A 24,268-nucleotide genomic window follows, 5' to 3' on the forward strand; every position below is an offset into this window, starting at 1 on the left:
AAAAAGACATACGTGGCCGAAATTTTGCCGGATGCCTCACCGATGATGCCCGTCTCTATATCTCACTCCCTCCTCCTTCGCCAGCCGCCGCGGTAGCTATTGACACGAAAGACGCGGGTTCAATACCGGCCGCGGCCGCAGAATTTCGATCAAGGTGATACTCTAGAGACCCGTCTACTGTGTGATGCCAGTGCACGTGAAAGAACACCGGGCGGTCGACATTTCACGAGCTCTCCAATTCAGCGTCCCTCATAGCCTGAGTCACTTGGAGGCGTTAAACCACCATAAACCTAACCAAACCATCCTCCATCGCAAACCGATGGTGTGGCTCATACGTAATGCATCGAGAAGAAAAGATAGTAACTATGCTTGTTTCCACGAAACTAATTTTTCATCTTCATTTTTGCTGAAGCCACGCTCTCAATGAACCACACCCAAGCCATCGCACGCTTGAGGTAATCTAGCTCCTTGTAACAGCGCCAAAACACTAGCGTTCAGGTTCGACGTCTACAGGCTACACATGTACTACAAGGGAGGCTTGGTTAAAGACTCCAGAATAAGTTCGGCCACCTGAGGTTTTTTAACGTGCGCTTCTATCGCACAACAAACGGGCGTTCTTGCACAGCGCCTCCACCAAACAGCTGCCGCCATTGTCGGGATGCAGTCCGCAACATGGGATCAGCGGCCGATGGACGCGACTACTGAGCCACAACAGTGGGCGACATCAAACCATAGCCACAAAATTCCAATATTCGTCGCTTACGTGCCTTGCCGCCAGGTCTTGTCTGGAGAAGATTATGTCGGCGACATCTTGCTGGCGGGAGGCCTGCGCGTCCAGCACGCATCCGTAGCGCATCCTGGAACACTGAGCGCAGCAGCCGGTGCAGGTGACGTGGCCGCAGGGGAGCATCGCCATGTGCGAGCAAACTCGGACGCAGCAGCCGCAGTACTCGCTCCAAGACAGGGGCCCCAGGAAGCTCGCCAACCGCCAGTCCAGGTCATCCTCGAAGCCATGCTGTATGAGAGCGGCGTCCACGCTTTCCGCCTCCGAAGCCATCTCATCGGCCGTCGACGCTGAATACGCTGACCTCCGTTCAGAGCCGCCTCAACGCACCAACCTGTCGATGCAGAGCAGTGGAACAGAATCCCGGCGGGGCAGTCTCAAAGAGGAGCAGCTTCTGGTGACGTTGAGCAGTTGCAAAGGATCACGGCCGAATTAGGGAGAGAGAACCAGTGATTACGAGTCTGAAATCACGAGCGCTCAAGGTGGAATGATAGCGCGTGCAGATCAGAGCACGCAAGAAAAAAAATGCATCGAGACAACCAGCAACACTGGAGACCAGCGAACCTGGGGACAGAGCTCTCGCATGTTCGTTTTTTTAGATAAAAATATTAGCGTTCCCACAATTTCAAACGCAGCGCAAGTAGGGACGCAGCCGTTCTCGAGAGTTCGAGCTCTTCTTCTTAGGTAATGAAAAAGAAAAAAAACAAAAGAGAAAAGAAAAGAGAGAGAAAAGAGAGATAGGAGGGAGAAAAAAGAAAAAAATGAAAGAGAAAAAGGAAAGAGGAAGGAGGAAGAAGCGCGCGCCTCCCTCGAGACTGACCGTGGTAGGGCAGGCACTGACAATAGGTGCCGCCTTAGATAAACTACAACGCTGTGCAGTTGTGCTCAAAAGACAATGATACTGACTTGAGTACCTGGCTTCGAACCCGACCGCGGCTGCCGCGCTTCGATGGAGGTGAAACGAAAAATGCGCCCGTGTGCTGTGCGATGTCAGTGCACGATAGATCCCTGCAGGTAGTCGAAATTATTCAGGAGCCCTCCACTACAGCACTTATTTTTTCCTTTCTTTCAGTTCTTCCTTTATCCCTTCACTTACGGCGCGGTTCGGGTGTACACGAAGATAAGTGGGAATGCCCCGCGCGAGAGAACCAGTGATTACGTGTCTGAAATCACGCGCGCTCAATGTGGAATGATGGCGCGTGCGGGTCGCCGCACGCGAGAAGGAAAAGAAAATGCACTGAAGCATTAAGATAGGACGCTCACTCTTTTCGTAGGTGGACGCAATCTCGCGGTGATCCTCAAGCGTGTTGTCTGTGCGCTTTTCTTTTGATATTAAGGCAAAAGACTTTATAGGCTTATGACTCGCTAACGCCGAAAATTGCCCTCATGTACCCTGGCCAGCACGACCAAAACTGCCATAAATGTGGTGAAAGGGCCCCACACGACCACATTCTCTCCGCCTCCGGCGGAGTTCATACAGCTCTGTTGTCCAGAGCGGTGGGAGGGAATGCCCCGCGTGGGAATGCCCCGCGCGGAGAGCTTCTTACTGCATTTTTCGTGTTAAGCACTAGGATATTGTAATTCTTTCTTATGGGTTTTAACAACTGAGATTGAGTAGAGTCGAATTGTTTTTTGCAGAGATAAATGCAGGTTCAAGGATGGGAACCCGAGATGAATGGCATATAGAATATATTCGACGTTGAGACTCGAAGCGGCCCAAACCGGCGCATTCTTATTGACTCGAACAAGATCGTTACAGAAAACTGTGTCCTGGGATACCCTTTGGTCGGACCGAGAGTTTGAAGTATGCGCATAAATTTCGGATCAACCGGACCCACTCTGCTTCATCTAGAAACAAGTGCTGCTGAACGCGAGATGCACATCGCGGCGAGCCGATACCGGCGAACGACACTTGTAAACAGAGCCGTATGTCAGCGCTTTGTTCTTGCCGTCGCACTTCTTTTGAATAGGTACACGTGAAACCCTATGCTGTTTGCATCGAAACGAGAAAAGAAACGGCATCGAATTCCGTTCTGAAGAAAGTGTGGCTGGCAGTTCTGCGGAACGATGCGTAAAGCCTAGCCTTCTCCTTACATTTCATTTTCAGATCACGGCGCTTCCAGTAGGCTTTCCAAGATTTTGCATACTGTGTATAAGAACAAAGCATTTGCTGTTTACACTATACTTTAAACGGTACTTCTTGCTTTGTGTTCTCCCTATTCATGTAAAGCGTATTTGATTTTCAATAAAGGCGCGAACTCGAATGTTTGAAGAGCTCGCAATTCCCGAAACTGAACCTCGCTTGGGAGGCTTTTTGCGGTAGTTGGGATATATGCATGTAAACTGTTGGTGGTGAAAACTTTTATGGTCCGTAAAGGGGTGTCACCGGAGCTCCGGTGCCGCACGCAGGCGTCCAAGGAGCCCGATGTCACCCTAAGGGCAGGGGTTAGTAGACGAAGCGGTTTGCCGCTTCGGCTGCCAGAGGGACAATGTTGGCCTGTGTCGTCGGGTCTTCGCTATGAAGCGCGGTCTCCCCTGCTTCTTCGTCCTTGAATAAATTATATCCCGGGGAGTCACTGCACTCCGATAGGATATGTCTAAGAGTTCCTAAGTTATTACAGAATCTGCAGAGTTGGTCCTCCGGATTTCCCGTTTGCGTGAGGTATCGCCATCTTGGAGACATGTGGTTCTTAGCTTGCAGGCGGCGCCAGGTGACTGCCTCTGCGGACGTGAGGGACCTATCCGGGAGTGGATATTTCCGCCGTCCTAACTTGCAGTGCCTTATGACCTCGTGGTAGGACGTGAGCGTCTCGACCTTAAAGTTAGGTTGAGGCCGCCGTCCCCAACCCCCGGATAATGAGCGCTCGGGCGAGGGCGTTGGCGGCTTCGTTTCCTGGTATCTTGGAGTGAGCGGGGGCCCAGGTTAGGGCGATCCCTCTTTCTATGTTGCCTTTCGATAATATGTCGAACGCGTAGTGTCATATTTTGCCTTTGCAGAAATTTCTTACTGCCGATTTGCTGTCGCTAATGATCACCCTCGCGTCTGTATAACGCACGCCAGAGCGATCGCCGCTTCCTCCGCTGCTGTGACGGCTACTCCGCTCGTATATATCGAGCCCTGTTCTGTTACGGACCCGTCGACTACCACTGAGACGGCGGACGGCATCTGTGAAGGCAACCGCCTCGGGTGGCACTCTGCTTAGCTTTGCTGCCAAGCGCTTGTCTCTGTGCTGGCGTCTTTCCTGATCGTGTTGTGGGTGCATGTTCTTAGGTATCGGTGTGACCGCGAGGGCTTTCCTGATTTTGGACTTAAAGTGGAACGTCTGGTATTTAGTTCCTCTGTTCCCTTCTAGTCCTACCCAGTTTGGAATCTTCTGTCCTGTCTCGGTTAGACTTGGGCTTTCGAATTGTGCCGTTCTCGTTGCTGCTGCTAACTCCACCCATGTGTTATGCACCCCCCTTCCCTCTAGTACCTCGGTTGAGGTCGAGATTGAGAGTCCCAGTGCTCGTTTCCTGCATTTCCTTATTATTACGTCTAGCTTGTTTCTTTCTGCTTTTTTGATGTCAAGGAATGGGGTTGAGTAGCAGATCCGACTCAAGATGAAGGCCTGGACCAGCCTCAGCTTGTTCTCCTTTACCCCCTCTGCCTTTGGCCGAGATTCTTCTAATAATGCTTACCACTTGGCTTGCGTGCTCTTTTAGCTTAGCTATCGTCGTGGGGTTGTTTCCTTTTTGATTATGAGCATGCCCAGAATTCGGATCTCATCTACTTGCGGAATTTCTTTCCCGTCTAAGTATATTGAGATTCTGGGAGGAGATGCGTTGGTTGTCCTCGTCCTTAGGCCTGATGATTAGTAGTTCCGACATCATCGGGGAGCAGCTCAGCCTTTTACTTTTGGCATGGAGGTCTAAGATGTCACTCCGCTGGAGCCTTTCTTCGATAGACCCATTGCTGCCCTCATTGAGCCAAACGTCGTCGTCGTCTGCATAAACGCTCGTCTTTAGTCCTTCGATCCTTCCTAACTTACTCGGGAGGTCTATTATAACTAGATTAAATACGAAGCGGGATAGGATGGCTCCTCGCGGAGTGCCCCTGTTTCCTAATTTAATCTCTTCCGAGCTGAGGCTGTGCATGTGCAGAGTCGCAGTTCTGTCATTGAGAAAAGATTTGACGTAGTCGTAGGTCCTCTTCCCTATGTTAACGGCTTTTTGCGGCTTTTTACGGTAGTTGGGATATATGTACGTATACTGTTATTTGCCAGCTCTTCTTCAAAAGTGACCGCAGTGGTGGCCTAGTTATCCGAGCATCCGCCACGCATGCGAGAGGTGCGGGGTTCCTTCCCCAGTGAAGCAGGGTACCCACCGGTAATACAATGGGTACAAGCTTTCTTCTGGTCTGGTGCTCGGATTTTTATGGTGAAATGCTTGGGAAATGGGTCTGCGACCCGAACTTGAGTAGAACAAAATACATGTGATATGAAGCTTTTTGGCCACAGATGTCCTTGTGCCATAAAAATTCATATCATCCTCATCATTTCTTTAAATTGGTTTTTTTTTGGAAAGGAAATGGCGCAGTATCTGTCTCCTATATCATTGGACACCTGAACCGCGCCGTATGGGAAGGGATAAAGGAGGAGTGAAAGAAGAAAGAAAGAGGTGCCCGTTGTGGAGGGCTCCGGAATAATTTCGACCACCTGGGGATCTTTAACGCGCACTGACATCGCACAGCACACGGGCGCCTTAGCGTTTTTCTTCCATAAAAACGCAGCTGCCGTGGTCGGGATCAAACCCGGGAACTCCGGATCAGTAGTCTAGCGCTCTAACCACTGAGCCCACCGCGGCGGGTTCCATCACTTCGTTTAAAATTGGTTTTTGGTGAAAGGAAATGGCGCAGTACCTCCCTCACACATCGGCGGACACCTTAATTGCGCTGCAAGGAAAGTGCTAAAGGAGGGACTAAGAGAAGAAAGGTGCCATAGTGGAGGTATCCGGAATAATTTCGACCACTGGCGATCTTTAACGTGCACTGACCTCGTACAGCACACGGGCGCCTTTGAGCTTCTCCCTCCATCGAAACGCAGCCTCCGCGGTCGGGCCCTTCATACCCTGAGTTGATTTGGGACGTTTAAACCCCATAAAACTCATAACCCTATCACTATTTACTGCGAGGACACTTGTCTCCTTACGTCGAGGAATGCGAAAGCATGTGTTTATAGGAAAGGAAAGGTTTTGAGGAAAAGGACGAGTAGCCTTCAGACCTCGAAATATTGGTGGACACCTCAATCACATTTTATTGACAGCTATAGTGTGACACTTTTCTGCGAACAGAACCAGACCGCGGCGGCAGCGTTTTGATGGAGGCGAAACGCAAAGGCGCCCGTGTGCTTTGTGATATCAGTGCACGTTAATGATCCCCAGTAAGTCGAAATTATTAGGGAGCCCCTCCACTACGGCACCTACTTCTTCCTTTCTTCTTTCGCTCCCTCCTTTATCCCTTCTCTTCCAGCGCGGCTTCGGTGTCCGCCGATATACGAGGCAGATACTGCGCCATCTCCTTTCCCCAAAAACAATTATTATTATTATTATTATTATTATTATTATTATTATTATTATTAATATATTATTATTATTATTATTATTATTATTATTATTATTATTATTATTATTATTATTATTATTATTATTATTATTATTATTATTATTATTATTATTATTATTATTATTATTATTATTATTATTATTATTGGATTGTAAAAATATTTATTGCGTCGAGAGCAGGTTGCAGGAGACACATACTAGATGGCCACTAGCCCATGGCTGGCGGCGACCTCATTGAGGCGCTCAATTGCCCGTACTTGAAGGTTAGGGTCCGAGGTGACCAGCACGGCAGAGCTGCATCAACTCCGCCGGAGGCGTAATGGGGTCCTATGTGGCCCCTTTCACCACATTTATGGCCGTTTGAGACGTACTGGCCAGGGTACGTGAGGGCAATTTTCGCCGTTAGCGAGTCATGAGTTTACTAAGGCTTTCGCCTTAATATCGAAAAAAAAGCGCGCAGACAACAACCATGAGGAGCACCGCGAGAGATTGCGTCCACCTACGAGAAGAGTGAACATCCTATCTGAATGCTTCAGTGCATTTCCTTTTCCTTCTCGCGAGCTGCGACCCGCACGCGCCATGATTCCACTTGAGCGGACGTGATTTCAGAGATGTAATCACTGGTTCTCTCTCCCTAATTCGGCCGTGATCCTTTGCAACTGCTCAAAGTCACCAGAAGCTGCTCCGCTTTGAGACTGCGCCACCGGGATTCTGTTCCACTGCTCTGCATCGACAGGTTGGTGCGTTGAGGCGGCTCTCGACGGTCAGCGTATTCAGCGTCGACGGCCGCTGAGATGGTTCTGGAGGAGGAAAGAGCGGACGCCGCTTGCACACGGCATGGCTTCGAGGATGACCTGGACTGGAGGTTGGCGTGCTTCCTGGAGCCCCTGTCTTGGAGCGAGTACTGCGGCTGCTGCGTCCGAGTTTGCTCGCACGTGGCGATGCTCCCCTGCTGCCACGTCGCCTGCACCGGCTGCTACGCTCAGCGTTTCAGGATGCGCTACGGATGCGCGCTGGACGCGCAGGCCTCCCGCTAGCAAGATGTCGCCGACATGGTCGACTCCACCCAGGACCTGGCGTCACGACACGTAAGCGAGGAGCATTGGAATTTTGTGGCTATGTCTTGACGTCGCCCACTGTGGTGCCTCGATAGAGGCGTCGTTCGGGCGCTGAGCACATGTCGCGTATTCAATCCAGACCATGGCGGCAGCATTTCAGCGGAGACTCAGTGCAAGAACGCCCATGTGCTGTGCGATGTAAGCGCACGTTAGATAGCCCCAAGTGGCCGAAATTTAAAGTTTGCCGGAATGGAAGCTTGGGCGAGCTGGAGTCTGTTCACTTTTCACATAGCGCTAAGCAGACACGGACGCTCGGAGAAAAACAGGAAGAGCGCTATTTAGCACCCGTCCTGTACTGCCTCCCTGCGTCCGTGTCTCTTTAGCGCTATGTGACAAGTTATTCTAAAGCCTTCAACTAAGCCTCCTTCAGTCTATATGTTTAGTTTGGTTACGTTAAATCTGACCCCCAGTGCCATGGATCACTTTACCAGGGCCTTAATTATAGATAGGTTAGCTGTGCAATGTCGTGTGTGGTTTATTTCATTTCACCGGAGACAGTGCAAGAACGCTCTTGTGATGTGCGATGTAAGCGCAAGTGGCCAAAATTATAGTTTGTAAGAATGGAAGCTTGGGTGAGCTGGAGACTCTTCACTTTTCACATAGCGCTAAACAGACACGGAAGCTGGGAGAAAAACCGGACGCGCGCTATTCAGCGCACGTCCTGTTTTGTCTCCTTGCGTCCGTCTCTGTAAAAGCGCTATCTGACAAGTTAATCTAAAGGCTTCAACTAAGCCTCCTTCGCTGTGTATCTGTATATGCTAGCTTGTGGTCGTTAAAGCTGGCCTGAAGTACCTTAGATCACTTTACCAGGGCCTTAACTATAAATAGGCTAGCTCAAGCGTACAATGACATGCGTGTGGTTTATTTGGTGTGTGAGCCACCGCAGTTTATCAGTGGTTACGGCGCTGGTCTGGTGTCCCAAAACACGCGTGTTCGATCGCAGCCACGGCGGTCGGATTCCTATGGAGGCGAAATTTTAGAGGCCAGTCTACTATGCGACGTTAGTGCACGTTCAACAACCCCAGGAGGTAGAAATTTCCGGAGCCCTTCATTCTGGCGTCCCTCATATTATGAGTCGCTTTGGGACGTTAAACTTCCTTAAACCGATCCTTAAATCTATTTGGAGTGTGGCGTTTCCCAAAATTAAAATGAGAAATTTTTCGTGGAGAGCCAAATCACTATCTTTGCTCCTGACGTGTTACAACTGAACCACACCGTCGGTTATTAGTGGGTTCTTTTACGATAGCAAATGGCGCATTAATTGTCACACTTTAAGTGCGCACCTCAACCGCGACGTGAGAGAAGGAAGGAAGGTGTGAGTGAAGCAAGAAAGAGAACTCCGTCGGTTAGTGGAAAAGGGATTGATAGTAGTAGATGAGGCCTCCGGCCAAATTTCGGACACCTTCGGTTTTGAACCGAAAGCTTCTCTAAGCTGCCTCGTAATGATTTAGCGGTGCTTGCGGTTTCGACCTTCAAGCGAGCCAGAGGCGAAACTCCTTATGGCACGGTTCGGGTGTCCATCAATATATGTGAATCAGTTACTACGCCATTTCTTTTCCTCAAAGCCGGTGACAAGATGCGTGTCGTAAAACTCTCATTGCATAGCCTACACTGCATAGCTACCTAAAGCTGTCCCCGAGTTAAAATAAACATACGACATATTTAATGCGCACATGTGAAAGATGCGCCAGTACACTGCATGAAAAAAAATTTCTGAAGGCACTTAGGTCTGCTTACGTGGACGAATGGGAAAGCTTAGAACTTTCTAGAACGCGGGTTTTCGTCACGACGCCGGTAGGAAATCTAATTTTTATTTTTATTTTTATTTTTATTGGATTTATTTCTTATTGCTTTCACTGTGGTTTTTTATTGAATATTGTGTGATTGAACTGCTATTATTACAATTCATCAACCAAATGTTTCCAACACCAAGATCTCATCACGCACTAACACATTCAGAGTTTTACACATTTATCTTCGCAGAAGGACGTAATTGTGCGGTGAAAGTTGTGCTGACTCGAAACACGGGACATAAACATGGGCTTTTGTGACCTCAAAGTGTAATCTTCATGTTTACTTAATTATACCAAATCGACCATTTTTTCCCACAGCGAGATCTCAGCACATACCTAGCTAACACAACCGAAGTTTTGCACATATATATCTTTTTACAACCACACCATCGAGCGCTGAAGCTATGTCGGCGTCCGTGGCGATTGTGAAGTTATGTGTGAATTTCGCTTTTAATTGATTAACTGATTACACCACACTGACAAAATTTTTCACGCAGCGAGCTTTAACCACACACAATGCAACCAAACATTTGCACATTTTTTTTCACAGAAAGATGTAATCGTGCGGAGAAAGTCTTGCAGACACGAAACACGGCGCATAGCCATCTAATGTGTTCGCATTAAAACATAGTAGCGTGTTACTCCGCACTTGTTTTATGGCCGAGTGCTCTAAGGAACGAGAAAGCGACCGCGTATTCTCAGCACTAAGATCCCGTCAAAAGATATGACGTGGTAACTGTACTTTCAGTGGACACCTCAACCGCGCCATGGAGGAAGGGCAGAAGGCAGGAGTGCAAGAGGAAAGAGAAAGCAATGCCGAAGTGGAAGGCTCCGGAATAATTTAGACCACCTGGATATCTTTAGCGTGCACTGACATCACCACATGGACGCCGTTTGCGATTAGCCTCCATCGAAACGCGGCCGCCGACACATGATGTATGAAATGTAGTTTCAGGTGCACAGATGTGTGCGAGGAGGAAGTTCAGAAAAGTCATGTGGTTGGGAGTGAGCAGGGCCCGAGTGGGAGGTGGGGCTGAGGTCGGTGCCAGGCACCTGAGACGCGAGCCATTCGGACATTGCTGTGCGGAAGAGAAGGTAGTCCCGCAGCGCCCGTGAGCCAGAGCTTAGTGTTTTTCTTCTGGGGCGCGCATGCAGGTGGCGAACAACCGAAGGCGAAGTTCAAAAGAGAGCCCGCCCCGGTGGCTCGATGGTGTGTGCGCTCTGTTAGTGAGCCGGTGGACAAAGGTTCGATAGGAGCCACGGCGGCCACGTTTCAGTGGAGGCAGAACATAAAAAGGATCTCGTACTTCGAAATTATTCCGGAGACGTGCACTACGGCACATCTTTTTTACAACTTCAACCTTCCTCCCTTCCCTTAAGGCGTGTTTTATCTATCCACCGTGGAGTGAGACACTTTCTGCGCCATTTCCTCTTACATACAAATGCCGAGTCTGCCTGCATGTAATCATTCCACTTTGTATTTTTGTAATATGCTTCTTCACACGCGCGCGCATGCACGCACACACACACACACACACACACACACACACACACACACACACACACACACACACACACACACACACACACACACACACACACACACACACACACACACACACACACACACACACAGTCTCCGCGCCTTTTCTTAATTTTACTTTCCTCATAACAAATTTCTTTACAGCTCCTCGGACTGCAAATTCCTTCTCTAGTTGCAGAATAAAGGTTTTTTTTCTCCTAAAAGGAAGGGTGTAACCTTGTTGGCAGCATCTGGCAGCACTCTGAGTCATCGGAACACTACGAGAAGCGTTATCACACCAAAGGCAAGGTTGGGGCACAGAGCCCAATAACTCAATGCCAAACCAGTGTTCCGAGCAATGCAAGCATACATTTAGCCACTGTCTATACTCGTGTTTTGTGCCGTGCTCATCGCCTGCGTCCCCAGCATCTGTGAAGGAAACCGATTCACCATCTTTCTTTCTTCCGGTTGCAGAAACGGTGCTGGAATGCCGAGCGAGGCCGCAATGTCTCGGCGCTTTCATTCCTGGTCCGACAGCACCAGCAGAAGTAGCGGACTTCCGGGGTTATCCGATGCGTCCGGGTGCAACGCACCCGGAGAGGCAGTGGCTCACCTGGCTTCAGGCTGCAGCCCCGACAAGCCGCTTCGGCGTCGGCTCTGCAGCAGTGGTGACAAACTGAAGGCTTCCTACAGCGCAGCGCTGGTCTGTACGCAGACGAACGCTTTTCTCATATTGTTCCTCGTTAAGCCGCCAGGCAGGGCCTACCTGTTTCTGGCCGTAAAGAATTTATATTCGCAGTTTGAGACGATATCATGAAGCGGCATGGCGGCCTCCGATAATTAATGGCTGTCTGTTGGGTTCCTGCCTGCTCAACCTCAGGGAGGCTATGGGACATGCCATTTCGCTAACGGTGAATAAAATGAAATAATTATGGTAAGCCTCGAGTTGCTCTCGTTACTCGCATGAATCAATTCCACTTCGTTTTGTCCGGCGTCTTTATACGATGGCTTCCTCTAAATGCTGGCTTTTTTAAAGAAGCGCGTTAAGTAACTCTCTGCTCGCTCTTACGTGTTGAAGAGCATGGCAGGTTAGTATCGAGGACCCTCGAACCACACGGCGTGGCTTTTGTTTTGTGATGAGGCTGCACACAACATTTGTTGGGGCCTGAGAGTAAGAGGTAGCGCTTTGTTATCAGATATGAGTGAAATACTGACCACCTGCGGTAGGTTGTCTTTCTCCTCTGTTGAACTCGGGCGTGTGTGACGAGTGACAAGAAAATGTAGGTGCATAATTGGTATTGAAGGTATACATTGTACCAAAATAAAGGGTGAGGTGTTAGAGCTACCATCCTCTTCGGGATATTTTCATGGATCTGATGCAAGAAGGAACATAATGGGTACAAATAATGTACCTTGTCTGCAATATGTTGTCGATTCAAGAAAATTGAAGCTTTTCTGTTCTTACACCACGGTTAATTTCCTGTGCAAGCAGTAAGCTTCAAAGCACAATGACAAGTTCCAGTGTAGTCAGATTATGGGCGGAACGAGTGCTTTTTCGTCAATGAAATCACCTGCGAAGCTCACTATGAACGCCTTGTTTTCGGTATGCTTAAATGAGGTGCAAGCTGTACAGCCAATATCATTTGCTGCGAGTATGGATGTCTGGATTACGATATGGTATGCCAGCGGCATTGTACAACATGTGTGAAAACATCGGTGTGCATGGCAGCTGCCACTTCGGGAGAGTCATTTTGTTTCTTTACTGCCGGCCATGCGGGTATCTACATCTGCAATACATTTTTATGGGACAAATTGGATTATTACAACTTCCCCTGCATGCGATCATAGGCTGAGCCAAAGTAGTAGTTTTAAGTTTCGACTGTGACATGTTACCAAAGCAGGAACTCTATGCAGGAACAAAAATCACTGTCGCAGCTCATTCACGTGTGTTCCGCAGTGCACAAATCTCTAACGTAGAACCCATTCTGATTGTCAGAAAAAATGCCACAAGGATGAAAGTGCAGAATTTATATTAATAATTAGGTAATAAGATTCACTACATGAGAATTAAACCATATCTCAACAAAGAGAATCAACGGATGAGAGTAGTTAATTGGTTTTTTGGGGAAAGGAAATGGCACAGTATCTGTCTCATATATCTTTGGACACCTGAACCGCACCGCAAGGGAAGGGATAAAGTAGGGAGTGAAAGAAGAAAGGAAGAATAGGTGCCGTATTGGAGGGCTCCGGCATAATTTAGACCACCTGGGGATCTTTAACGTGCACTGACATCGCACAGCACACGGGCGCCTTAGCGTTTTTCCTCCATAAAAACGCAGTAGCCGCGGTCGGGTTCGAACCCGGGAAGTCCGGATCAGTAGTCGAGCGCCCTAACGGATGAGTGTAGTCAAAATCAGATTTATGCGGGGCTTAACATTAAAGGACTCAAAATCTGTCATTTTTGATTAAGTATGAACGCCGGAGAGAAATGAAACACAATATTACGCCAGTGGGAAGGTTGAAAGCAGAAGGCCGGAGAAAATTCACATGCTGGAAGAAGCTGTATAGCGCATGTAAATAATCAGGCCATTGTCTTTCCTTCTTGAAAACGGCATCAAGATGAAAGCAAAGTTATAGCGTTGCTTTGAAAGGAGGATAGCGCGAGCGAGGTGCCCATGAGCTGTATCAGTAGAGCTTTAATAGCTGTGAAATGCAAAAAGAAAGACACAAACTATGACCGCATCACTACACACTTTGAACATAGGAAAATAGATAGAACGATCGCATAATATTTATATAGGCTGCCCGATAGGCTGGCTGCCTTCGTCATATCGTAAGTAGTTGACAGTCTGATGATTTTTTTATTTCACTAGGGACACCACTACAATATACTCTATGTCGCAGTTCCTTCTAGCTTTGCTTTCACTGTTGTGCACGAGTGCTCTAGGTGACCGACAAAAGCAATGGAATTGGACGAAAGCATGCGAGATTTTGCGATTTTATTAGTAGGGAGAAGTAGAGCCCACAATGAGATCATCAGCCTGACTGCGCCCGCTGCAGGCAAAGGCCTCTCCCATGTCTCTCCAATTAACCCTGTCCTGTGCCAGCTGTGCCCACCCAATGCCTGCAAACTTCCTAATCTCATCCGCCCACTTAACCTTCTCTGCGAATTCTGCTACGCTTGCCTTCTCTTGAAATCCCAATCAAATGAGAATACGTAAAAGACGCTTATGAGGCGGCAAACAAAGAATATGAAGAACCATAGAAGAAGCAGAAATTTAAAGTTTGCTAGCAATATCAGGGTTGCATAGCAAACTCTTGTATTATTTGCATGCTCAAATCTTCATATTAAAATAAAAGATAATAGGAATGAAAAGCAAGCCGTGTAGATTTGTAACTCACAAAACAAAAATAATGCTTAACGTTATTTTTAATTAAATCTTAAAAAGAAACACTGGGAATGGAATATAAAAAACAATATCGTGTTCACGATACCACTGATGCGTTCATTTCTTTGTTTATAGAAAAACGAAAGGGGGGGGGGGAGTGGGGAGGACAATACTTCCGGTGATTAATAGTTAACGTGAGCAGTGCATCCTTCTATTTGTTTTCTTCTTCCAATGCTTGCCTTACTGACTTCAGGTTCTCGAATTGTAAACAATGACAACGTTAGCCACCGTAACCACGGCTAAAAAGCTAAGGCCAAGTTTTTAAATTGGGCCCTCCAGAAAAACTGTGGCTAGAGTTGTTTTAGAAAGAAACAGAAAAGGGGCACCGAGTCGAAACGTTGAGCAAAATACCTCTACAAATTAGAAGCTCCTACAATGAAAGCATAAATAAAACGACCAGTCAGGTAAACTGACGAGATAATAGAGAAAAATAATGGGTATGATGACACGGTCGCAAAGAAGTCGAGATAGTGAAAGTAAATGAAAGGCAGTGAGGCGAAGAGATGCATTTTCGAAGATTTAGTCGTACTTCGTTCGGCAAGAGTTTTGAAAGTCTACGAGCCGAAACTGGTGGTTTTTCTGGCAGAAAAACACAAAACATTGAAGTCGGCTACCTTTCTCATTCGCGATATGTGTTCGTTGATAGATGACTACACAGTTAGCTTAGTTTTGCTTCCGGAGTCTGAAGCGAGATACAAGTTCTTCGGGAAGCAAAAAGCACCTAGAGCAAACAATAAATTTGCCTCCGTACAGTTCTTGAATCTCTTTCTAAACAGCGAGTACGCCTAATTAGCCCAATTATAAAAACCTCGGCCCTCCAGTTAATCCGATATAGCCAATTCGTCATGTATACTTAAGTCAGATTTAGTTTTTGAGGTACTGCAAAAGCAAGAATCTGCCTCGTTAACCACCCATACCTGTGCTACAGGAGTTCGCCCAACTTAATACACGGGTGGCAAATAGAGCTCGAAAACGACTTCATTGTTTAAATACACTTCCTCCATGGCCATATTGCCAGCTCACTGACAATCGCCCCACTGTTTCCCCGTCGGTATCAACAGCGAATCTGCCTGAAGGGTGCATATTATACACGGATGCATCACATTCTGCAGAGACGGGAGTTACTGCTGTGTACAGTCCATCTCATCCGCATCTCAACTCTGGCGCGACGTATACTGCGGATGCATGCACTCCCCTGGCATTGGAACTTCAAGCCATTTATAATGCCATTGCTTCCCTTCCGCTCGTTCCAACATTAAATACAGTTCATATTTACACCGACTCCCGCGCCGCCCTTAAACAGCTTAAGGTTGTTCGATGGACATTCTAGATTTCACAATCAATTCATGTGCTCTGCGCAAAGTATCCATGTCCTGTGCGCATACACTAGATTCGCGGCCAAGCCCAGGATCCACAAAACATTCAAGCGGATGCTATGACTCATCTTCATACATCAGACGATCCACCACCTTCCCCTCTTCCCCCAGATCCGTTCCTGTCCCATGTTTCAGATTCCGAAGTTCTGCGCCAGAGAACACGCGCTCTAATTCCTCCGTGTTCGCACCCTCTCCCCCGTAATCTTGCTCGGCAGGATGAGATATCCGTGCGCCGGATTCGGGCAGGGTTGGCTGCACCGCCGCGGTGGCTCAGTGGTTAGGGCGCTCGACAACTGATCCGGATTCCCGGGTTCGAAACCGACCGCGGCGGCTGCGCTTTTATGGAGGAAAAACGCTAAGGCGCCCGTGTGCTGTGCGATGTCAGTGCAACTTAAAGATCCCCAGGTGGTCGAAATTATTCCGGAGCCCTCCACTACGGCACCTTTTCCTTCCTTTCTTCTCTCATTCCCTCCTTTATCCCTTCCCTTACAGGTGGTTCAGGAGTCCGCCGGTACAGTGAGACAGATACTGCGCCATTTAAATTCCCCCAAAACCAAATTTTCATAAAACGCCGGAACACTCTGACGCGAACAGCGGAACGGTAGGTGTGATCCATGCAACGCCTGCCGCGGAGACCGACACGGCGGACAGCGGTCGTAAGATTAATTTGGCTTTGGGACAAAGGAAATGGCACAGTATCTGTCTTACATATCGGCGGACACCAGAACCGCGCCATAAGAGAAGGGATAAAGGAGGAACGCAGGAAGAAAGAGCGGCGACGGCGGCGACGAAGCGCGCGGCGCACCAACTCCTCCTCCCCGGTTGCCATGTTAACGGCGCATGCGCAAACTGGCCTCTCCCATGTACCATGCTAAAGGCGCATGCGCACAACAGGCATCTCCCGTGTACCCCGAAATGCTCGACTCCCGCTCCCGAAATGCTCCCGCTATAAAAAACGCAAATGAGAATGTCGTAAAAGCTGTATGTGCAAAAATGTATATACGGGAGCCTGCCTCGGTGTGTTTCTTTTGCACTAATTACAATGAGAGGCAAAAAAATTCCAGCTGATCGTTACATTCTAACAATACAGCAAACAGACCTTACTCTCCACATCAAGAATAAATAACCAGACTAGCGAAGGTCAGGAAACGGAATACCAACACTGAAATGCAAAGCACGGACAAACTTTGACTGCGTTTTCTTTCCAAACGGCTGATTGACGTACTGAAAGTTGCGTACTTGCGACCAGTCATGCACTCAAGCATCGAGTCGTACCCACTTCAATTTGTTCATCTGTAACCGCTGCCATCGCAGCCGAGGTCCTGCTGCAGCTGTGTATCATGCAAAAGTTTGTCATAAAGCACACAACTGCTCGTGTAAGTACGCTCAATCCGAGCCTCCAAGGTAGAGACTCTATTCACTGCCCACACATCGTTTTGCGATCTGGCTTGATTCACTTAAAAAGAATTCAAAATCAGATGTCAGGGAAAGATAATTGTGCAGTATCCGTCTCACATCTAGGCGGCGGACACCTGAACCGCGCCTTAAGGGAAGGAATAAAGTAGAGACTGAGAGAAAAAGGCAAAAAAGAGGGGCCGTAATAGAGGGCTCCAGAACAATTTCGACTACCTTGGGAATCTTTAACGTGCGCTGACATCACACAGGGGGCGCCTTTACGTTTCTCCTGCATCGAAACGCGGCCGCCCCAGTCTGGCTCAAACCGGGGTACCCCGGATCAATAGCAGATCGCCCTGACCACTGAGCCACCACGGCGGGTTCCCAAAAAAAAATAATTGGTTTTTTGGAAAGAAAACGGCGCAGTATCTGTCTCATATATCATTGGACACCTGAGCCGCACCGTAAGGGAAAGAATAAAGGAGGGAGTGAAAGAAGAAATGAAGAAAGAGTTGCCATAGTGGAGGGCTCCGGAATAATTTCGACCACCTGGCGATCTTTAACGTGCACTGACATCGCACAGCATAGGGAGCCATAGCGTTTTGTCTCCATAAAAACGCAGCCGCCGTTCTGAGGCTCTTTCTGGCTATGTTGATGTCTATTCGGCACCAGACGTTACTAATGAAACAGAATTTAATAAACAAGAATGTTTTATTTGAACGCGAGATGTCAATACTGAGAACTCTATGATAATCGTTTAGAAATGAATAGAAGTTTATGTTAATATAAAATATTTAAGCCCCCCCCCCCTCCCTTCTTTCTAAAGAAATGCGATTTTATCTACATTTGCTTGCGAGAACGGCTGCTGATGATTCGCCCAACTTTTTTAGCTTTTCTAGCTTTTAACAGGATTTTCATTGAAGCTATCCTCTTGTTCATTAGACCGCGCTACTTTATGGACATAAACTAGATTAATTTTCTCTCATTGAGCTGCAATGGCATCACACGGACTTCTGAGGCCATGTTCGCGGGTCTTCTACCCGGCAGCGGTTCAAGAAGCGCGGCAGGCATAAAGTACTATTGGGAATACAAGAGGCGCATACAACTCTGCCTTCGGTCAGAATCCAATGGCGCACCCATTTCTGGAGGTTCTTGCTGTCGAGTGAGGCGAGAATGGGACCTCTTATTTCCAAAGGAGTGCCAGTTTTCTCGTTTCATTGCGCACTGCCCCTGCTTGGCGGAAACACGAAAAATCATTGCAAGAGCAGCCAGCAAACAGAACAGCGCATGGTGTAAGTCTCTTTCGCGTCTGACAGTTTTTCCGCGCCAGCGTCAGATTATCGCAAGAATATTCAGTAACACTGTGTCGCATGTGAGAAACAAGATGAAGGTTTTGTTCGTATCGCCAAACAGTCAGAGCGAGCAGAAAGGTAGTTTACGTGGCTCTTAAAAAAGCCAGTAATGACACAGGGTGATCGTAGATTCAGACCGCAGAAAAAAAGGTGGGCGCACCGCAGCGCTCTGGCATGTGGTTGCCAGTAAAGAGAGCAACTACAGTCTTACCATAATTATTTCATTTTATTCTCCATTCGCGAAATGGCGGGCACCAATAGCTTCGCAGCTTTTAAGCCCCCATGAACCCATCATACCGCCGCCAATTATCGGTGCCCGCCACGCGGCATCGTGTTACCGTCTCAAAATTCAAAAATAATTCCTTACGGCCAAAAACAGGCAGCCCCTGCCTAACCGCATAACGAGGAAAATTATCAGAAAAGCGATGGTCTGCGTACAGACCACCGCTGCGTTGTATGCAGCCATGAGCTTCTCGGCACTGGTGCTGAGCCGGCGGCGCAGCGGCTTGTCGGGGTTGCAGCCCGAAGCCTGGTGAGCCACGGCCCCTCCGGGTGAGTTGCACCCGGAGCCATTGGATGATCCCGTAAGCCCACCGCTAGTGCTGGTGCTCCCGGACCAAGAATGAAAGTCCCGAGGTCGTGAAGCCTCGCTCTGCGTTCCAGCATCGGATCTGCAAGCGGCAAAAAGAATAGCGGTGAGTCCCTTTTGTTCACAGCGGCTGGAGAGGAATGAGCACAGTGTGTACACGAAATCACGAGTGCAGGCAGTGGCTGCATGTTTTGCGTGTGTCTGTATATATATATATATATATATATATATATATATATATATATATATATATATATATATATATATATATATATATATATATATATATAGCAGAGAAGCCGCTGCGGTGGCGGAGTGGTTACGGCGCTCGGCTGCCGGCCCGAAAGACGCGGGTTCGATCCCGGCCGCGACGTTCGAATTTAGATGGAGGCGAAATTCTAGAAGCCTGTGTGCTGTGCGATGTCAGTGCACGCAAAAGAACCCCAGGTGGTCGAAATTTCCGGAGCCCTTCACTACGGCGTCCCTGATAGCCTGAGTCGCTTTTGGACGTTAAACCCCCATAAACCATATATAGCAGACAAGGTAAATGAAATGAGGGACTATGCACCTTGGTTTCGGTGGCTGTTGGCTCCCTTCATAAGTATATATATATATATATATATATATATATATATATATATATATATATATATATATATATATATATATATATATATATATATAGAAGCCTCCACTATGGCGGCGCCTCTTTCCTTTTTCACTCCCACCTTCTTTCTTTCCCTCATGGCGCGCTTGAGATGCCCATTGAGAAGTGTGACAGTGTGCATATCCTTTCCCCAAACTACAAATACACTCAATTATTATTATCATTATTACGCCGCGCTTAAGCTACATTGCTCAACTACATAGGGCGCCTTGGAGTTTATTTCTTTTTTGGAGGCAAAACGCTAAGGCGCCTGTGTGCTGCGCGACGTCAGTGCGTTAAAGATGCCCAGGGGGTCGAAATTATTCCGGAGCCCTCCACTACAGCACCTCTTTCTTCTTTTCTTCTTTCACTCCGTCCTTTATCCCTTCCTTAGGGCGCGGTTTAGGTGTCCGCCGATATATGAAACCGATACTGCGCCATTTGCTTCCCCAAAAACCAATTATTATTATTATTATTATTATTATTATTATTATTATTATTATTATTATTATTATTATTATTATTATTATTATTATTATTATTATTATTATTATTATTATTATTATACGGCCCTGTGTCCCATTCGTTTAGAGTGATAACGCCTCCAGAAGTCGCGCGCGCGCGCGTGAGTGTGCGTCCGTGTGCGTGTGTGTGTGTGTGTGCGCGCGTTCGTGTGCGGGTTTGTGTGTGCGCGTGTGCGTGAATGCATTCGTGTGCGTGTGGGGAGGATGTAGCCAGCTGAACCGTTTCCTATTAAGTATTTTTAAAATTTGGGGGTTTTTTTAGAAAAATATATGACACATTGACTGATTTAATATCTTAAAAATTTGGGATTTTTTTTAGAAAAAGAAATGGGACATTGACTATAACTTCTCGGTGAACACCTCAAACGCGTCGTGAGGAAAGGGATTCGGGTGGTAGTGAAAGAAGAATGAAAAACGTGATCCTTAACGTGTACGTGCACTGACACCACACAGCACACGGGCTCCTTGTGCGTTTCGCCTCCATCAAAACGCAGGCGCTCAGCGCTCTAACCACTGAGCTTCTGCGGCGGGCAATAAAAAATTGATATACGTACATGTCGATATAGGTAGCGTAAGCGCGGCGACATCTGGTGCGGAAGAGTTAATATATGAAAGGCGCATTCACTCATCATCATCATCGTTATCAGCCTGACTACACCCACTGCAGGGCAAAGGCCTCTCCCATGTCTCTCCAGTTAACCCTGTCCTTTGCCAGCTGCGCCCACCCTAAGCCTGCAAACTTCCTAATCTCGTCCGCCCACCTAACCTTCTGCCGCCCCCTGCTACGCTTGCCTTCTCTTGGAATCCACTCCGTTATCCGTAAGGACCAGCGGTTCCCTTGCGATTACAGTACATGGCCTGCGCAAGCCAATTTCTTCCTCTTGATTTCAACTAGGATGTCATTAACACGCGTTTTTTTCCTTACCCACTTTGCCCGCTTCCGGTATATTAACGTTACACCTATCATTTTTCTTTCCATGGATCGCTGCATTGTCCTTAACTGAACCCTTTTCGTTCGCCTCCACGTTTCTACGGCGAGTACCGGTACCGGCGAGTACCGGTAAGATACAGCTGTTGTGCACTTTTCTCTTGAGGAATATTGGTAACCCGCTATTCATGGTCTGAGAGAACCTGCCAGATGCGCTCCACAATATTCGGATTATTCGGCTACTTTACCGAACTTATCCATATTGCTAATGACATTGCCCTCCACGCCTCTTAACGCATACATCTGGTTTTTCCCTATGCCTAGTTTCCTCTTCACCGCTCTTAGGCTACCTCCGTTCTTCAGAGCATGCTCGATTCTCTTCATATTAAACTTTCTTATGTCGGATACCTTGCGCTTACTTATTTTGCCCCTTTAATCGCGGTAAAACATCAAGCCGTCGTGGGGGAGTAGTAGCGTCTCCACCTCAAACGCAAAAGGCCCTGGTTCGATTCCCAGCTTCGACACAGTGCCCTTTTATTCACATTTGTGACGTCACTGCTCCTTGCGCATGCGCAGCACAGCTCTACAGGATGCACGCGAAACTGGTGAACCTCGGCCAGTGTAGCTTACACTACAAAAATTTAGGGGGGCACTTTGATGACCTAAAGTGCGGTGACGCGAAAACCTTTAGCGCGACGTTCCTGCTTATGTCGCGGTCCTTCATCAGCGCGCGCACGCCTGGATGCTGAAGAGACAGGAGAGCGTTCAGGCAGCATCCTTCCTGGTCAGCGTTCAGGAGGTCTGGCAAAATTCCTTGGGGAGCGCTCCTCTTGAAGGATGGTGGCGCCACTCAATGACGCCACACGCGTGCGCAGTAGGTTGAACCGCAGGTGCATTAGTCTGCTTACGTGGAGGAATGCGAAAACATATTCTGAGGAAAGTAAAAGTTTTCGGGAAAGGAAAGGACGCAGTAGCTCCCAAATCTGGACATCTCAGTGGGCACCTCAACCGCGCGTTAAAACATGCAACTAAAGATGCAAATGTCGTTCGTCCGAATAACTGCCGCAAGCTAGCCTCCAACTTGACTAAAACATGTAAGCTACATGCAAAGAGACATGCTAAGACACGACTCGGTATGCAGTGTGGCGAATTTGCTCATGGTTTTCGTGAACGTATTCGGAAATACTGCCACAACACTGAGGTCAACCAGTGACGACATCGTTGGGATTTCATGTGCACTTCTGATTGATCAAGCCAGCGTCGGCGCTTCAGCGGACATGGTGTGGCGACGCCCCCAACGTTACTAGATTGGACGCCTCTCTGTTTCCATCATTCAACTTATGATGATGATTATTTTTTTTCTTATCCACTTAATTCAGTCATCGATGTGACACGACTTGAGACCACACATGACCTGAGACCGGACATGGTCATGGGCGCAAATATGGTACATTAAAAGCTTTCGCACTGTAGCTTCGGCAGACAGAAGTAAAAGCGAATACGAGAGGATAGCGAGGTGCACATGAGAGGGAAGTGATAGCGAAGGACGGAGAAAAGCAATGTACACCCGCCGCGGTGCTTCAGTGGTCAGAGCGCTCGGCTAGTGAGCCAGAGTTACCTTTTAGAAAAACTGCACCGCCTGAGCCACCGTGCCTACCTGAATACCTGAGGTATTCTACACAGAAGAGTTTCTTTTGGCCAAGCATCAAAGCAGACGCCCACCACTGGGCACGACCTGCCTTCACTGCCAGCGCGTCAAAGATCACCGGCATAGCCACGCCTGCCTCTCCTTTTCGGCCGCCCGACGCGCGGCTTCCCCACGTTCACATAGACATTGTTGCATCGCTCCCGTTATCACGTGGGGCCTGTTATCTGCTCACGTGTGTGGATCATTTCACCCGCTGGCTCGAGGCATTGCCCATTGCCCCCACTACGGCGGCCGAGACCATTGCTTCGATCTTCATGGCCGGCTGGGTCTCTCGCTAAGGCTGCACGTCTGTCATCACCACCGAGCACGGCCGCCAGTTTCAATCGGCCTTGTCTACTGCCCTTGCGAATAATCTGGACGTCCGCCACATCCATACGACCGCCTACCATCGTTCGGCGAATGGCATGGTCGAACGTCGGCATCGGCAACTGAAGGCTGCCCTTCCCACTTATCCACCAAGGAAACGCTGCTCCGACCACCTTCGCCTCGTCCTCTTGGGCATTCGCTCAGCCCTGAAGGCTGATCTCGGCAGCTCTTCTTCTGAGCTAGTCTGCGGTGTTCCCCTGCGTCTCCATGGGAAATTCTCATCTTCTTCCACTCCGTTAATTCATGACGCTTCCACCAACATCTGAGACCTGCGCAATACATTTCGACACATTACCCTGTCATCTCTGCCGCCCGTCACCCTCAGTCCGTGTTTGTAAGCCAGGACCTCGCCTCCTGCACCCATGCCTTCATCCGTCGTGACCACATCCGTCCACCCCTCACGCCGGTCTACGATGGACCGTTCCGCGTCCTACACCGTGCGCAGAAGACCTTCACGTTAGACGTCAACGGCCGTGAAGACGCCGTGGCTGCTGACCGCCTCAAACCGGCGTAATGCCACTCCTCTTTCAGTCGGCCCTACACTCGCTCTCGGTTAGACTGTGCCACCATTGTGCGCAGCTTCCTTCAAGCACATCCGCTGGGCGAATCCTGTGGCTTCGCTCTACGGAAGGAGCCGTGTAGCGCCCCTCGCGCCGCGGTTGGCTCGCAGGCCATGGCACGCGGCGCCGAACAAAAAGAGGATGTTAGGCTAGGCCGCCGCAGCGTGAGCAGCGCAAATAAACAGTTCGAACCTCAACGCTGTCGGAGCTCGTTTTTCCTCGCCTTAGCGCCGATAGGGGCCAAAACGCAAAGGCGCCCGTGTGCTGTGCGATGTAGGGGCACGTTAAAGATCCCCGGGTGGTCGAACCTATTCCGGAGCCTTTTACTACGGCACCTCTTTATTATCTCAGTCCCTCCTTTTTAATTTTTCTTACGGCGCGGTTCAGGTTCCCACCGATATATGAGACAGATACTGCTCCATTTCCGTTCCCGCCAAAAAACAACCAATTTCCTCCACTACGGCACCTCTCTTCTTTCAATCCCCCCTTGTTTCAGTTATGACGGCCAAATGAACTTAAATTAACGGATTGAACGCCTTCGTCCCGCAATACGATTGATG

This window comes from Amblyomma americanum, chromosome 2, assembly GCF_052857255.1.
Source record: "Amblyomma americanum isolate KBUSLIRL-KWMA chromosome 2, ASM5285725v1, whole genome shotgun sequence".
Classification (NCBI taxonomy): Eukaryota; Metazoa; Arthropoda; class Arachnida; order Ixodida; family Ixodidae; genus Amblyomma; species Amblyomma americanum.